At 49.4% G+C, this 12,350-nt stretch overlaps 1 protein-coding gene across 1 annotated transcript in view; it reads left to right on the top strand.

The window, feature by feature from the left end:
- The first annotated feature begins 8,893 nt into the window (after nucleotides 1-8,893).
- Nucleotides 8,894-12,350, top strand: part of ARL13B (ADP ribosylation factor like GTPase 13B) — a 49,488-nt gene continuing 46,031 nt past the window's right edge. Inside the window, exon 1 of the mRNA XM_068248814.1 lies at nucleotides 8,894-9,068. The gene's annotated coding sequence lies outside the window, so the exon portion shown is untranslated. The remainder of the gene's footprint in view (nucleotides 9,069-12,350) is intronic.

Here is a 12,350-nt window from a genome sequence, read left to right as displayed (position 1 = left end):
GGGAGATGCATCACAGAACCACAACACTGAAGAACTTGGCAGCCTTCCAGACACAGGCTGACAAGTCTGACAAGAGAGAGATAAGTTGATTTATTACAGAGATGGTGATAGTAGAACGTGCTGCAGTAAGCCAGAACACATTAGAATAGCTTTTGGAACTTGTAGGATGATAAAAAACAGGATGTAATTTTTGTTACGGAGTCTCTTTAAGGGGGCAGAGACCGCTGGCACTTAAGTGGTTAAACTCCGACTCCAGGTACCCAAAATTGCTCCAACTCCGCAGTACTGCTTTTAAGTTGAATTAGTAAAATAAATGGACTTTTGCACGATATTCTATGTTTTTGAGTTTCACCTTTACCCTCTGGTAGCTCAATAAGCAGAGTACCTGAATTACCTTGTAATGTCAAGTACAGTGCTGGGGTTGTCTTCCAAGAGGGTCTCGTTTACATCAAATTTCACATAATTTAAAGTGTACCTGAGGTGAACAGATGCTAACCTAATAAGAAGGAAGTCTGCAGAGGCTTCCCATGTCCTGGCATTGTCCCGAGCGCAGACCCCCAAAAGAAATCCGACGAGAGCATGTCAGATTTTTGATTGTGACTGTGCTTCTCTTCATGCACTAGCGCAGCCCTACTGCATCATAAGCCGGAACTTGTGTACAAGCAACTTTGTGCTACTGCACAGGCGCGGCCGTACTCATGCTGGAGCAGCAATCACTGCTTTTTTTTAAGTAAAAATTGGACAGGGTCATTTTATACAAAAACAGTAACTGTAACAAAGTAGGTTCAGCAATTAATTCACCTATTGGATCCCACAGAAAAAAAACCAACCTCCACATGAGTACTGTACATTCAGTCCGCTATGTTAAACCACTCATTGACTATTATTATTTGGTGTTTATATAGCACTGACGTCTCATTGACTATTAATATTTAGTGTTCATATAGTGCAGCCAAGTAAGCAGGGAGCAGTTATAGTTACCTGTTCCGGTCACCTTCTTCTCTTGTTCCACCACCACCAGTGGCTCTGAACTTCCAACAGGTCTTCTGACCCTGTCAGCATTACAGCGCCACCCAGTGGTGGAAGAGGGTAATGGAAGATACTCTTCCATCACTCTTCTTCCACCACAGGGAGGCACTGTAACACACACGTGGTCTCCCGAAAGTTTTACTTTATTTGGCTGCTAAAGGGTTAAAGAGAATCCTTAAACTTGAAAATGTTTTCTGAAGGGTACTTACCTCGGGAGGGGGAAGCTTCTGGATCCTAAGGAGGCTTCCCTCCTTCTCCATCCCATGGTGGCATCGCTAGAAGCCCCCAAACGGCAGCCATGTAAATATTTATCTTCTCAGGGTCCAATGCAGGCACAGTAGCGGCTCTCCACTCGGGCTCAGACAGAAATAGCTAAAGCCTTGCTAGGATCCAGAGGCTTCGCCCTCCCAAGCTAAGTACCCCCCAGAGGCCATTTTTAAGTTTACAGTGTCTCTTTAAAGTTTACAGTGTCTCATTAAAGATGTTAAGATCCTTACATTTGCCTATTTTTCCTACTTCCAACATCATCCTCCAAGAGCTGATTTACTGCCAATTATATCCAACCCCTTGACAGGTGCAATTGACCATTGTAACTATAAGCCAGCCAGCATCTGATTGGAAATGTGTGTGTCTGAAAGACAGCCGGCCGTGCACCACCCTATGTATTAATATATACTTCCTGTACACTTTCTTTATCACCTTATAAAGCTCCTTGTATGGCTCTGCTATACACTACAGTGTTCTCCCCAGGCTCTTTTAGCCGGGTGCTCCACCCGGCTAGTTTTTCTGAGCACCCGGCTGTCATTGGCTCACCTCCTCTTATTCTGTAAGCAGAGTTGATCACAGAAGCATTGGCCCTGCATTCTCTCATTTCGCCCCACCCGGCTACTTTTTCATGCCACCCAGCTGGAAATAAATTCTGGGGAGAACACTGAACTATACATTATTTAGCTCTTAAACACACTATACACTTCCTTTGTCCACTAGACATCTTTTCATAATGCAGCTCCCCCACTTACCATTATAAAACTATACATTGTGCATGATTCTCCATAGTTAATAGTTATACCGTTTTTCTGTACATACTACATCCTCCATGGAACTATCTCTGGGGCACTCTGGTTTTCCCCCACATCCAGAAAAAGATACAGATAAGATAACTGGCTTCCCCCTAAATTGGCCCTGGACTATGGTGGACTACGGCAGGGATTAGATTGTGAGCTCCTCTGAGGGACAGAGACCATATACTCTGTAAGGCCCAGTTCACATTGGCAGGCAAAACAGTCCATTTAGCAGACTTCACTGGAATGGATCCTTAAAGGGGTTCTCTTGCACTTTAAAACAAACAAAAACCGGCACTTACCTGGGGCTTCTATCGGCCCCCTGCAGCTGGAATGTCCCGTGCCGTCCTCCTCCGATCACCCGTTCCCCGCCGCCGGCACCGCTGTAATTATTCATCTAACTAGACGAATAGAAGTGCGGCTGCGCGGCAGTGGTCGCGTGCGTGCTCTCTTCCGTGCGCGTCAGCTGGAGCTTACTTCGTACTGCGCCTGCACGGTAAGCGTCCATTGGCGTGCACAGAAGCAAACATGTGCACGGCCGCGCTGCCACACTTCCATTCGTCTAGTTAGAAGAATAATTACACCGGTGCCGGCGGCGGGAACCAGTGATCGGAGGAGGACGGTGCAGGACGTTCCAGCTGCAGGGGGCCGATAGAAGCCCCAGGTAAGTGGCAGTATGTTTTTTTTTGAAGTGCAAGAGAACCCCTTTAACCACTTGAGGACCCACGCTTTACCCCTCCTTAAGGACCAGCGCTGTATTCTGTGATCTGTGCTGGGTGGGCTCTGCAGCCCCCAGCACAGATCAGGTAGCAGGCAGAGCGACCAGATCGCCCCCCTTTTTTCCCCCCTATGGGGATGATGTGCAGGGGGAGTCTGATCGCTCCTGCCTGCGTGAGGTTTGCGGGGGGGGGGGGGGGGCACCTCAAAGCCCTCCTCCGCGGCGACATTCCCCCCTCCCTCCCTGCCCCGGAGATCGGAGGCTGCACAGGAACGGAACTGTCCTGTGCAGCCTCTAACAGGCTCCTGCCTGTCATGTGACAGCGATCCCCGGCCGCTGATTGGCCGGGGATCGCTGATCTGGTACAACGCTGCTACTGTTAGCAGCGTTGTACAAATGTAAACAAAGCGGATTATTTCCGCTTGTGTTTACATTTAGCCTGCGAGCCGCGATCGGCGGCCCGCAGGCTATTCACGGAGCCCCCCGCCGTGAATTGACAGGAAGCAGCCGCTCGCGCGAGCGGCTGCTTCCTGATTAATTAGCCTGCAGCCGGCGACGCAGAACTGCGTCCGCTGGTCCTTCAGCTGCCACTTTGCCGACGTGCGGTATGAGTGCGCGGTCGGCAAGTGGTTAAAGAGAACTCGAGGTGGATCTTCGGGGGGCAGATGGTACACAGAGGCATGTTCTCTGCCTCCTGACATGCCTCTGTGTCCCCCAGATGTCGATCTCTGCCCCCCTCCCCACCACCGCGCTATAACGCCCCGAGATTAGCGACAATATTTGTTGCTATCTCTGAGGTAAACACAGGGAGAGGGATTCCCTGTTTAAAACGCCCGCCAGGGGCGTTCCTGCTGGGTTTCTCCCTGGCGGCGCCCCTGCACGCTATGAGAGACACACAGTCTCTCAGTGCAGCGTCATGACCTATAGGTCACCAAAGTGAAAGTGGGCCATTGCGGCCCACGGGAGCAGCGGTTTTTGCAGCTACCTGATCCGCTCAGCCCTGCGGATCAGGTAGCCCATTTTGTGAGCCCACCGCAGGCTCTCTTTAAACACTTGAGGACCGCGGTATTAAACCCCCCTAGTGACCAGGCCATTTTTTACTAAATAGGCCACTGCAGCCAGGGCCGCCCACAGCCCATTATAGACATGACAGGAGGGAGGGGCCCAGTTAATTCGGGGGCCCAATGAACACTGAGCCACACACACCGGGCCTCAGCAGCTGAAGTTATCCATCTCCCCTCCTTCCTACAGAAAAAAGTTTTACCGACCTGTGGTTTCTACCTGCCCCTGCTGATGACCTGTGTCCATCCTCCGGTCACCTGCCGCGGCGTAGTTTTGCTTTTCAGCGAGTTGCCAGTAGATGGCCAGTGCACCTGCGCAGTCCTGGCCATGTGCGGTGCTCGATCATGCTCAACGCGGCGGGCGACCGGAGGATCATTGATTGCCGGTGCGGACACAGGTCAGCAGCAGCGGGCTGGTAGAAGCCCCAGGTAAGTGAAACTTTTTTTTTTCTCATTCAGTTTAGGTTCACTATACAGTGGTCATACATCAGGTGACTTGGCAGCCAATCAACCATCCGAATTGGCTAGCAGAGACAAAAAACACAGGGACACCGGGAGCCCGATATCGTGTATTATCGTACGGGTATAGGATCTCATTACAGTAGAAGATTATACTCATAAGTGTAGGTTGCCTGTGCGGGCAACCACCATCAATGCGTGTGGAGAATAACCGTCTCCACTCGGTCTTGTAGGTCGCTGCTCCCAAAAAGATGCACCCTATAAAAATATAGTGGTGCTCACCCCTCCAAAAAGGGGTTAAAACATATATTCAAAACACTAGAGGAGGCGCCTAATAGAAAATATAATTAGCAGTACCAAGCTTACTCGGAAAAGCCTCCATACAGGTGAAATACTGGGATGTATGCAACACAATTCCCGCAAGTGCAGATTGACTCCCCCCTTATCCCTCTAGAAAGATTCTGCTGAGTGCCGAGTGGCATCCAACTCTGCTGTGTACTTGAATAATTAGCAGTATACCAGGGTAAGCGAAGAACAATGTTACCTGGTAACGAAGACTCATAGACAAGGTAAATGAGAATGGTTTACTTTGCACTAAGGATAACGCGTTTCGCGACAAAAGTTGCTTCTTCAGGTCAAATAACCTGCTTTAGGTAGAGATTAGAAAGCGTGGGTCCATTAGAAAGATTACAAAGCGTGCTGTTTTTTCTGCTGTTTTGGTGCATTTTTTTTTTTTTTTACATTTTGAATTTGACATTTGAAGCCTAGCGTGTGCAGCTGGGAGGGGTAATCAGGACACAGGACAGTTGGAACTGTGTCTCCTGCTCCCTGTCACCTCCTTTCAACCAAAAAGATGGCTGCCCCCATGACAAAGATGGCAGCCCCCATGAATCACAAACATTTGCCTGTTCTTTTAAAACAGGGTGTGTAAGAGATTATATTACCTATCTATTCTAATTAACATAACTAATGTAACTTAATGACAGTATGTTTGTTTAGGCTGAAGTTCCCCTTTTAACTTACCTGGGGCTTCTTACAGCCGTCCTGAAGTCATTCTCTGCCTACGCCGTCACTCTGGAATCCTCCAGTCAGCAGTGGTGACCCCCTCAAAGCTGGCTGGTCATCGCAGGAGCGTTCTGCACATGTGCAGTAGCGATTTTCCCATCCTGCGCATGCGCAGAATGCTGCCATGCATGGTGAGCCGATGAGACGCGTGGTCGGCCAGCTTTGAGGGGGTCGCTGCGGAAGGTTGGCGCGGGCACAGGATGACTGCAGGGGGCTTAGGTTAGGTTAGTTTAGCTTAGAGGACAGACCTGCCAAAAGCACTTACCTTAACATGGTGGCAAGCTTACAAATATTTTGGTCGGCCTGAACACATGAACACTATTCTGTCCGCAACGCTGAAGACGCTGAAAAGCGAACACAAGGCATTAGTGTAGTCAGGCCTTTAAAGAGATTTGTACTGCAGATTGTTTAGGCATGGGGGGGCAGTTGATTTGCCCAGTATGGGGCCCAGAAATTTCTGAAGGCGGCCCTGACTGCAGCTAAGGGCTTGCTGCAGGGCCACACAACTCAGCACACAAGTCAAGTGATTCACCCTCCCCTTTCTCCCCACCGACGGAGCTTTCTGTTGGTGGGGTCTGATCCCAGCTTGTTTATTTATTTTTTTATGGGTTTTTTTTGCTATTAATTATTCTATTTTTTAAAAACCCTGCTTTCCCTCCCCCCACTAGCCAATGACAGCGATCGGCTGTTATAGAATCAGAATCATTTATTTCACCAAGTACAACGGGAGTTGTACCCGGAATTATTTTTGGCACATACAGGGTCGGGGATGGTACGGTACAGTATCAGACATGCAGTAGATATCCACTTGAGATGCATAACACATGCAGCATAGTATACAAGAGTAGGCATATACAAGGCATATACAAAGCATATACAATGCATATACAGGATCTTCTCAAAAAAATTGCATATTGTGCAAATGTTGATTATTTTCTGTAATGTACTGATAAACATTAGACTTTCATATATTTTAGATTCAAATACACACAACTGAAGTAGTTCAGTTGTTAAGTTGGGAGGTGATTGGGGGAGGGTCAGCAGCCAACTCAGGGGCCCAGGAGGGACATTTGGCTGCAACAAAGGGCCTCTAATGATGCTTTTTGGTCGGGGGTGTCTGTTGGGGGGCCCCCAGGCTAATTTTGCCCTGGGGCCCAATTGTTACGTGAACCGGCCCTGCCCGTAATGTCCGACAGTACGTAGAGAAGGAGAGAAAAGAAGGAAGAAAGGGAGAGAGAAGGAATAGAGAGAGAATGAGGAGAAGAAGGATTATTAGGCTAGAGAGAGACACAGAGTTCAGAGAGACCTGCTGTCCAGCTGGTGGATGGTGTGGCTGGAGGATCCCATGGCTGCACAAATCCATCCCCCAGCTGCGGCCTGGTGGCATTTTGAGCGGGGGGGGGGGGGGGGGGGGGCGGTGGTGGAGGGCAGACCTTTGGTTCCTTGGGAGACCCCTTGGGATTGCAGTGTCGCCTGGCCGGTTAGTGTCCCTGCGTGTGCTTGAGGTGTCTGGCTCCCTGACTGCCCTGGTAGCGGCGGCGGTGTTGTACCCGATGCGGAGGTCTGGACCACGTGGGTTGCGGCCTCAGCTGATGCAGCTCCGCAGGTGGCTTGCCGATGGGGTGCCTTCCCTAGTCATGACGGTGGCTGGAGGGGGCTGGCTCAGGGCAGCAGTCGGGCAGCGATGACAGCGCCAGGGCACGGCTGTCGGCCTGCAACCAGCTTGTGAAGCCGAGCTCTCCCGACCAGCAGGGTGGCCAGTGACGGCATCGTACTCCGTGGCTGGAACAGGGGGGACGGCCGCTGGGAGCCATTCTAGATTCCTGGTTTCCAGGCTTCAATGCTGTGATGGGGTCAGCGCGGGTGGTTGCGCTGATGGCCTGGGGGCAGCAGATCAGCAGGGCTCCGTGCTGCCTCTCCATGCCTGCGCACTGCACGTGGGCCCCCGAACAGCTGATCCTCTCGCCGACCCGCGATCCGTGGTGATCCGTGGCTGATGCAGAGCCAGACCGGCAGTGCCCATATCCTCCGCCTCCTACCTCAGCAAGAGGTGAAGCTCCGAGGTGAGTGGAGAGAGAAAAAGCCCCTAAAAGAGCAAAAAAGGCCGGAGCCCTGTGGCCGAGGCGTCCGAGTCCGGCGCCATCTTGTTTGGCATAGGCATCAGCCTATGACAGTGGACCGCCTTTGTGCCTCTGGAGGGGACAGCCGAGTCCCCAGTATAGCGCTGCCTTAGATCGCAGCACTGTACAGTCTTATTAGACGGCTGGGAGACTGATGGCGGAGCGGAGCTCTGTCATTCCAGCGGGGATGCGCGTCCATGTTCTCCTGCATCTCCTGGGGCGGCCCTAGCACTTCACGCCAATCGACGTGGAGCGGTCAGCAAGGGGTTAACAGATGTGAAAGAATCCAATGTTAACCAATGGATCCGTTCACATGGCTCCGCTAGAACGGATCCGTTTGGCACGTTCTGCTTCTGCCCAAACGGACTGCAAGTTTGGTGAGGCTGTGATAATTTCCAGAACGACAGATGTGTCGCATTGACCGCGGGCAAATGGAATTTATCAAAAACTGATACCAAATGAAAACTCATCCGTGAAAAAGATTCGAAACCTTTCTATGCCTTGCGTTTCCATGTGATTCTTCCCGATGCAGTTGTACCTTCTGTTGATTATAATGAATGGGAATCACAGCGCACGGATGGGGACATTTCGCAAGCATTTTCCCGTATGCAAATGTTTGTGGTTTTATGCAAATTTTAATGCCAAATTTCATATGCATCTTACAATTATTACAAGGGAAACGGATGCGTGGTGCAGAAATCTGCAGCATTCATCCATTTTTTTTTCTGCTTCACACCGCATGCACAAATTCACATTCAGTAGAAATTACTCCATTGACACACATTGGTAGACAATTCGTTTTGCGAATTCGTACTTAGTGAAAATATAACCTAAGATGCCCAATAAGCATACAAACAAAAACGGTCACGGGAAATTTGGGAGCAAGGCAATGCCGAAAAAAAGTCTCACCCTTCTCCTGCAAAAGTCCGGGCGGCGTTAATTACTATTACTGCCCTCTGGGCTGCCATGGACTCAGGGGAAAGATGTAATCCAGCTGCCCGCTATTGCGAACGCAGTTTTTATAGTAATTTGGGCTCCGTATTTTGACGACGCCTAAATTACCGTCTGACCACCGCTATAGCTGTAACTCACATAACAGCCTATGGCAGCACATGGTTCACCCAAATTTCCCTGTGTCACTTTGTGCTGTCTAGGCCCACTGATGTTACAATCTTGATTGTACAATTTTGCCACTTTTGTGTAATATGAGGAGCTACTATCCTATCCATTCAAAATATATTCAGCTCTCCCCTTATTATATACGTGCTCCTCATACTTATACCTCGCTTGTTGCATTGCAGGTTTCCCTTACATTTCACAGGTCCCAGTGGTGTACGGAGCCCGCCTAGCACCGCCCACTCCTTGCTACGCAGCTTGCCAGTAGCCCCGCCTCTCGTTTTCTTCGATCTCCGCCTCCCCGTCCGGTCACGTGGCCGTGACGTCACGGGTCCCCTTGCCCCTCGGTTTCGCTGCCCCCGTTGGTGTGTTGGGGTACCCCTGGCAGCTGGGGCCCGGCCCCCCCCGCTGGATGAGATCTCCGCACCCTGGCGGGCAGGTAGGGAGAGGAGGGGGAGGGGTGATGTTTGTGCGTTGCCTGGTTACCTCCACGCCTGGTAGCGGATGTGTGTGTTTTGACTAATGCTGAGAGTACTACATGTCACAGCAGGCTCTGCAGCCTCCTGGCTTCAGGGAATGGTGGAGGAAGGTTGCTATGAGTGATGGCGTTGCTATGGTGACAGACCTCCCTGTGTGTTGGCAGGCTGTGCAGGAGGGCCCCATCCTGATCTCCCCACAGCAGCCTTAAGGTGGCCACACACCATACAATTTTTTAAATATCTTTTCAATTTAAGAATTACAATCAGTTTTTCTGACTGATTGTAACATTTCAAAAATATGACCACTGTACCACACACGTATCTTCAATGTGTCCCCAATTATGATAAAGATGATTGGAAACTCTGAGAAAACTGCTAGAGTGTGTATATTAATAAATTGACAATCTAATACACACAATACAATCTTTAGAAAAATGGAAGAAAAATGTCCAGCATTCCGGATCAATTAAAATCGGAAAAAAAACGTGAAATCCGATCGAATTTTTCAGTTAAATAAAAAAAAGCTTTTGATTTTCTTCGGAAGATCCGATCATATTTATTGAATTGCCGTAAAATCCAATCATTTTATTGTATCGTGTGTGGCCACCTTTAGGAGGACTTGTCATCAATGGCCGTGGCGTAGTGGTTAGCGCTCTCACCTTGCATTGCTGGGTCCCCGGTTCAATATCCCAGCCAGGTCAATATCTGCAAGGAGTTTGTATGTTCTCCCTGTGTCTGTATGGGTTTCCTCCGGGTACTCCGGTTTCCTCCTACATCCCAAAAACACAGATAAGTTAATTGGCTTCCCCCTAAATTGGCCCTAGGCTATGATACATACACCACACAATATAGACATATGACTATGGTAGAGATTAGAATGTGAGCTCCTCCGAGGGACAGTTAGTGACAACAATATATATATATACATATATATATACTCTGTAAAGCTTCCGAAGATGTCGGTGCTATATAAATACTAAATAATAATAATAATAGCCACCCTTAAGCCTGGTACACACATCCAATTTTGATTGGCCAATTTTATGACTTCCATGTAGTATGCGAGCTTACCTACACAATCTGTTCATAGTATTCTAAGTCTATGGGTCCTCCTGCTACATGGATGTGGCAAAATCTGAGAGTGATTGGCCAATCAAAATTTGATGTGTGTGTGTAACATACAATAACAAAAATAATAGGGAAAACAAAGATTATATACTTGTGTATTAGGCGGTCAACCAGCACCTGCTTTGCATTTCCCCACAGAAAAGTCTAGTGTCAGGTATAATAGCAGCTGATTGGTCACAAAACGAACAGCTGATCTATTCGACGGATGGTAGCTCAGTGCTGCCTTATGCTGGGCATACACAGACCATTTTTGCGGCGATTGTAAATTGTATGCCAGGACCTTCACCTTTCGGCCGCTGGGCTTTGGGTGTAGCACTCACTTCAGCTACCGCCACCGCTCGTGAACCTTCACTAAGGGCCTGTTTCCACGGGATTAGTGATGCGAACGCGGCATCGCATCACTTCTGCTGGCGCCCGCATCACTTCCTCATCTCCCGATGCGGAAGTCAATAGAATTTTCTCTAAATTGCATATAAACACCTTTTGCTGGTACTAAGGCTTTTAGGCCTCTTTCACAGTGGGACGTTGCGTTTGATGCGACATTAAAGTCGCACAAGGTGCCCCTAACGCAGTGCTTGTAGGTTATGAAATTGGACGTTATTTTGCACTGCATTATGTGTCTCTTGGTGCGCTGTTTTCGCCGCATACTGATGGAACGAAAACGGCGCATGCGTTACATTTAAAAAAAAACAACGTTACTGAGCATGTGCAAAACACATAACACAGCAGATACATTGCTAATGTACAGCATGCAGCACTGTTTAATAACGCTACACGTTACACACTAACGCAACGTGTGCACTGTGAATGTCGCACAGACTTTGCATTGCTGTGTGTTACTCTGCGTTAAAGTATTTTATAACGTGCAACTTTAAAGAGAACCCGCGGTGTGTTTAAAGAATGTTATCTGCATACAGAGGCTGGATCTGCCTATACAGCCCAGCCTCTGTTGCTATCCCAAACCACACTAAGGTCCCCCTGCACTCTGCAATCCCTCATAAATCACAGCCGTGCTGTGAGGCTGTGTTTACATCTGTAGTGTCAGTCTCAGCTGCTCCCCCGCCTCCTGCATAGCTCTGGTCCCTGCCCCCGTCCCTTCCCTCCAATCAGCAGGGAGGGAAGGGATGCAGGCGGGGACCGGAGTTCTGCAGGAGGCGGGGAGAGCAGCAGACTGACACTATAGAGATAAACACAGCCAGCTCTGACAAGCTGTTTGTCAGCAGCATGGCTGTGATTTATGAGGGATTGCAGAGTGCAGGGGGACCTTAGGGGGGTTTGGGATAGCAACAGAGGCTGGGCTGTATTGTCAGATCCAGCCTCTGTATGCAGATAATATTCTTCAAACCCACCTCGGGTTCTCTTTAACGTCGCAATAGAATATAGGGCCAGTGCACACCAAAAAGCGTTAGCGTAATCGTTAACACTCAGCGCTTTTTGAAGTGATTTTTCTAGGCATGTACCTAGCGATTTTCTAATCGTGCCTAGCGATTTTTGGAGCATTTTGATGTAGCGTTTTTTTAAATATTTTGTTACAGTACAGCTGTAACTGAACAGCTTCTGTATCAAAAACGCTTGGAAAATCTGATCTAGCGCTTTTCAGAGCGATTTTCCACTTTCCTATACTTAAAGGGATACTATAGGGGGGTCAGGGGGAAAATGAGTTGAAGTTACCCGGGGCTTCTAATGGTCGCCCGCAGACATCCTGTGCCCGCGCAGCCACTCCCCAATGCTCCGGCCCCGCCTCCGGTTCACTTCTGGAATTTCAGACTTTAAAGTCTGAAAACCACTGCGCCTGCGTTGCCGTGCCCTCCCTTCCCCTGATGTCACCAGGAGCGCACGGCGCAGGCACAGACCATACTGGGCCTGCGCTGTGCGCTCCTGGTGACATCAGCGGGAGCGAGGACACGGCAACGCAGGCGCAGTGGTTTTCAGACTTTAAAGCCTGAAATTCCAGAAGTGAACCAGAAACGGGGCTGGAGCATCGGTGAGTGGCTGCGCAGGCACAGGATGTCTGCGGGGGACCATTAGAAGCCCCGGGTAACTTCAACTCATTTTCCCCTGACACCCCCCCCCCCCCTACAGTATTCCTGTAACATTGAAGCTGAATCGTCTCA

Source organism: Hyperolius riggenbachi, chromosome 8 (assembly GCF_040937935.1).
Source record: "Hyperolius riggenbachi isolate aHypRig1 chromosome 8, aHypRig1.pri, whole genome shotgun sequence".
In the NCBI taxonomy this organism is placed as follows: domain Eukaryota; kingdom Metazoa; phylum Chordata; class Amphibia; order Anura; family Hyperoliidae; genus Hyperolius; species Hyperolius riggenbachi.
Note: the sequence above shows the minus strand (reverse complement) of the source record. Positions and strands in the feature narration are given on the sequence as shown.